Raw genomic sequence first — 6,004 nt, 5'->3', positions numbered from 1 at the left:
GATTGGAGTTCTACAAGGACAGATTGGGTTTAGACTGGAAGAGAGAGAGAGAAACAACTTTTTTTAAGAAAATTGAGATGTAATTGGCATATAACATTATACTAGAAACAACTCTTCTGATTAATCTTGGTTTGAGTCTCTGTTTTCTCCTTGGCTTCTAAAAAGTTGTTATTGAGACACACATAATCGTATATCTACAAAATACATTCTGGAATACTGAAATAGATGATATTTAATTCGTTAACTGTACAGAAAATCTTCCTTATTCATAATAAACCATGGTGGGGACAACAGGACTTGTTGAGATTATTATGAGAGAAAGTTGCTTAATTGTTTTCTATAAATATTGGGCCACAGCTTGAGTTGAAATTGTAAATTCCTTGGAACTTTGTGATTATGTCTCTGCCTCTTTTGTAACCCCCCCAGGTGCTTTACATGATACTTTCTTCACTGTGGATATTCAGAAATGCTGACCACCAGCTTATAGTCATTTAAATGCAGATTTAAATTTTTGTTTATTAGATGACTTGGGTAGGCAGGAAAACTCAAAAAATAGTGACTGATGACAAATTTTAAATTCTCGTTTAGATAACACAATAAATACTGGTAGCTAGACTACCATTAAGCATTCTGGATATATCAAGAAGTGTGGAGCTTTAAAATGCTTTCAAAGAAGGAGAGAGTCTACGTTTCTCTCTCAAATTTGAGGAAATCAATTTTGACTGTCATAAAATTATTCCTAAATCACCAGTGTTGGATGCATGGTTGAGTCTTAAGCACATAGGACAGACGGTTACCTTTCATGTCCTTCTTTCACATTGTAGTTCTTCAACCTAATGCATGTGGTCTTCCAGCCTTACCATCCAAGGAAACGTCTAGATCAAGATCACCCAAAACTTCATGTTGTCAAACTCAATAGGCATTAGTTACTCTGTCCTCAGACATCTGAGAAGCAACTGGCACAACTGACTGCTCTCCCCTCCTTTAAACACTCTCTTCGTGACTCCCATGCCCCATGTGCTGGTTTTCTTTCTGCTTCATCGACCGTCTCTCCTTAGATTCTTCTGTCTCCTGACCCAGCCTCTATCATGCTCATGGAGGCTGGGTTCCTCGCCTGTTCTTTTCTCTCCCTCCATTCTCTTCATAGCTGATTGCATCCATTCCCACAGCCTTGAATTAGCTCTTGACTTCCACATTGGTGTCATTAACCCAGGCCTCTTCTGAGGCTCCATACTTCTCTTGAAAACATCCTTTTGGCTTCTCCACTTGGGGGTCCCATGAACATAGGAAACGTGACACATCTAAAACAAGATTCTTGATTTTCTCATCAAATCTCTTTTCCACCTCACCACTCTCAGTATGCCTCTGTTAAGCCAAGTGTACTACCAGCCACCGCCCCACCCCCCAAAAAATAGAAATGTTGATTCCTTCCTTTTCCGTACTTGTCATGTCCAATGCAATAGAAAGTTCTGCCTCTGGGTTCTATTCCAAGATGTCTCTCAAATCCACGCACTTTTCTCTTTCTCTGCCTCTGCAAGGCGGATAAAGCTATCATCATCTGGGTATTGTAATTGCCTACTGATTGGTCTCTCCACTTCCATATTTGTAAAATTATAATATTTAAAAATGTTTATGGGATCATGTCACTACCTCAGTTTAACCCCTCAATAAACTCTCCTGGTGCTTGGAATAAAATTCAAAGTCCTTAACATGACCTATGAAGCCTACATGATGTTGACTTCTCCTATCTCTCCAACCACACCTTGAGTCGCTCTCTTTTTCTTCCCATCACCTAAGCATAATGGTCTTCCAGGGGATCCTCAAAGCCAACCACTTTTCTGCCTCAGGATCTTTGCACATACAAAATTGTTAGAACACTCTTCCTCCTCCCCACTGTTTGCCATGCACGGCTAGCTCCTTTTTTTTTTCTTTCAGATCTCAGCTTAAATGCCACCTCCCCTAAATGTGATGCCTCCTCTAAAGGGAATATTTAAGCTGAGACAGGAAAGAAAAGACTTTCCTATCTAAAGTAGATTCTTTTTTAATTTTTTGTCTGAGCCCTTTGTATGCTTCCTTCACAGCCCTTATCACAATTTGTGATTCCTTTATCATCTGTTCACTTACTTGATTTGTGGAAGGGGCTCTCTCCCAGGCAAAACTCCTTAAGGGCAGGGTCTTACCCTCATTGGTGAGTAAGGGTCTTACCTTACTCATCATTGTACACTTGGCACAAGTGCCCAAGAGCTATTTATTAAATGAGTAAAACACCCTCTATAAAAAATACTCTCTGAAATAATTTTAAGATAATTGTTTACTCAGCCTTAAACTTTCTCTTGTTCTGGACAAATAATTCAACTACATGGAACCTTTCAAAGATTTTTTTGTCCTCTAATAAATTGCTTGGTTTTATAATTATTTCCTGAATTGAGTTAATTCTTTTCTTCTGTTCACTTACTCTGGTCGGGGAGAGAGCGATAAGAAGAGCTATCTTAGTAGAGTACTTTTCTCATCTTTCCTCAAGCCAGGAGCCTATTCTGATCCCAGTGTTCTGGGGAAACACCACATCTTACCTGTCATCAATAGAGCGACTCGACTCTAACTCAGACCACCTGCACAGACAAACGGCCTTTCTTTCATGGAATAGGAGGAGATTGATAGTACAGTGAAGTTAGATTGATTTTTCAATTCTCTTCTGTACAACAATTATTTTTCCACTTACCCAGCCAGACATCTTAACGAACGTGTACTCTGTCTAACAAAACATTTTAAGTTTGCCTTTACCAAGAAAATATGAACCAAGAAATCACCTTAGAGAAAAGCAGCACATCATTTGTTTCCAGGACTATTGCTCGAGAAATTCTTTTTTGAAGGTCAGCTTTAAGTTTTCAATCTGTTGTAAACCAATGTCAGTGGGTCAAAGCACAACAAATAGAATAATAAATTCAGATAAACCCCAATACATCCAGAAAGACTATAGGCTATTCAGCTTACAACAGCAATTGGGAACCAATAAGTGAGGCTAGTGTCAATCCAAAAAACCCACCACTGTGTGTCATGATGAGTTCCCTGTAATACAATCCACCACTTAGGGACAATAAGAGGAATGCCCTACTTTTCTTGTCTCTAATGATCATCCCAAACGGTAAAATCTCTTTAAAAGCACTTCCACACAGTTATCTGGCTTCAACCTTCAGCTATATTACTTAGGAGAGGAGTTATGAATCACTCAAAAGGATTTCTAGTGTATCCTTTTCCAAATATTGTGGTTCCTAAGAAATCAATTGTGTCCAAAGAAAGGGTAAGGAGTAAGACCACATGTAGTATGAAACCAAAAGGAGAATACAAAATCAGGACGCTGCATGTTGTTTTTCTCGTTCAGGGATTGGTAATAAATATGTGATATGCAAAGGGAGCTGATAAATAGTGAATGTGAAGAAACATGTCCCTTCCATCCTATGAGCATGTGATAGCTGGCCTCATGCAGCTATTAACTATCACTTACAGCCAGGATCTGCACATATTCACGCCTTTAATTTTTAGTACTTGCAAGTTGAGCCAGAGAGCAATCTTCCTAACCGCTTACCTCACCCTGCTTTTACCTCACCCCATACACACACATACACACACACACACACACACACACACACGAGCATTCACAGAGAGACTCCCCACCTCCAACTCCACAAAGCATTTTTAAAACCCAGCCCTGGATGAGAAAATAAAACCCTTTCCTTTCCCTCAGTAGCAGCCTCCTTTATCAGTTCTGGAGGCCAGGAAGTCCCAGATCAGGGCCAGCAGATTTGATACGTGGTGAGAGCCCTCTTCCTGGTTCACAGATGGCTGTCTTCTCCCTGTGTCCTCACATGACAGAAGGGGCAAGGGAGCTCTCTGGGGCTCCTTTTTTTTTGGTTGCATTGGGCCTTCGTTGCTGCGTGTGGGCTTTCTCTATTTGTGGCGAGAGGACGCTACTCTTCGTTGCGGTGCACGGGCTTCTCATTGCAGTGGCTTCTCTTGTTGTGGAGCACGGGCTCTAGGTGCGTGGCTTCAGTAGTTGTGGCTCGTGGGCTCAGTAGTTGTGGCTCACAGGCTCTAGAGCACAGGCTCGGTAGTTGTGGCGCACAGGCTTAGTTACTCCGCGGCATGTGGGATCTTCCTGGACCAGAGCTCGAACCCGTGTCCCCTGCATTGGCAGGCAGATTTTTTAACCACTGCACCACCAGGGAAGCCCTCTGGGGCTCTTTTAGAAGGATATTACCCCATTCATGAGAGCTCCATTCTCATGACCTAATCACCTCCCAAAGACCCCACCTCCAAATAATATCACATTGATGATTAAGATTCAGCATATGAATTTTGAGGGGACACAAACATTCAATCTATGGCACCCTCTTTCTCTGCTTTATTTGTCCCCAAAGCAATGCTTATCAGATCTGCTACCCTATACATTTACTTGTTTTGCTGTCTATCTTTCTCAACTACAATCACAGCTCCACAAGGGCAGGGAATCTTGGTTTACTCTTCTAATCCTAGCACATACAGCAGTGTGTGGAACATGACAGACACACAACAAATATTGGCTGAGTTAATCCATTCATTCACCAAGTACTTATGATGAACCTGTTTGGTTCCAGGCCAGTGATTGTTGACTGTTGTTGCCAGGATCACATAGCTGGTTGGACACAGAGCCAGAATAAGTGCTCCTGTCTCCTGACTCCCTGTCCTGTGCTCTTGCCAGTACATTATACTGTCTTCTACTTAGGAACTACTGTTTCCAATAACTGCTTAGACAAATGGACAGATTTTCTATAACGTGTGTATCTAAAAAGACATGAGGTGATGCCCACGTGGTATGTCATATTCTTCTAGATTCTTTAAATTAAAAATCAAAAAGACAACAACTATATACTTAAAAAAACATTCTGCATTTTAAAGTTCATCAAAGAAGGGAAAAATGATGAAAGTGAACCTTCCTATTTCTTTGCATTTTAGACATTAGATTATGGATAATTGACCTGGTCTGTTTGAAAGGAATAAGATAGCAACAACTCAGGAACAGGAAACAAGTCATTTTTTTCCCTGGCAATGTTTTTCAATTGAACAAGTAAACATGAGTATATCTACCTCCTGAACATTGCATAATGCCAACTTTAAAGCTGCCTACTGAAAACAAATGTGCATCCTTTTATTACTATTCTAAGCCACTGGATAACTTCAGATACAATAAGTGAGTTTTTTCAGTAATGAACAACGCAATTTAGAAACAATAATAACAAGCTCTACTTTAATCAGTCTTTTCTGTAATTCAAATAACTAAGAAAAGTTTATTATTCCAATTTTATAAAGGTAGAAACAGTGATACACATTTTATATACGTTTTATTAAACAAAATATACATTTTATTATATCCACAAAATGCCATTTGAATTCCCTGCCCCTTCTAGGTACCTGACAAGGTCCGAGACTCAGGAGATGAGAGTGGGATTATAAGGGACAGTAAAAATATTTGGATCCCTGCTTAAGAATTCAGCGAAGTCTCCCTTTCTCTTAAAAAGAAAATAGAGGGGCTTCCCTGGTGGCACAGTAGTTAATAATCCCCCTGCCAATGCAAGGGACAAGGGTTCGAGCCCCGGTCCAGGAAGATCCCACATGCCACGGAGCAACTACGCCCGTGCACCACAACGACTGAGCCTGTGCTCTAGAGTCCACGAGCCACAGCTACTGAGCCCGCGTGCCACAACTACTGAAGCCTGCACCCCTAGACCCTGTGCTCTGCAACAAGAGAAGCCACTGCAATGAGAAGCCTACGCAATGCAGAGAAGAGTAGCCCCTGCTCGTCGCAACTAGAGAAAGCCCGCGCACAGCAATGAAGACCCAATGCAGCCAAAAATAAATAAATGAAAAAGATAATAGAAACTTTAGAAGTTTAGGGTAAAAATGCCATTCTACTATTTCTTGCAAGTTAACCAGTGTTCCACGGATAATCAAACTGAACTAATGGCAAGAA

This window comes from Neophocaena asiaeorientalis, unplaced genomic scaffold (assembly GCF_003031525.2).
Source record: "Neophocaena asiaeorientalis asiaeorientalis breed wild unplaced genomic scaffold, Neophocaena_asiaeorientalis_V1.1 scaffold158, whole genome shotgun sequence".
Classification (NCBI taxonomy): Eukaryota; Metazoa; Chordata; class Mammalia; order Artiodactyla; family Phocoenidae; genus Neophocaena; species Neophocaena asiaeorientalis.
The sequence above is the reverse complement of the archived record's forward strand: the minus strand, read 5'-3'. Positions refer to the sequence as shown.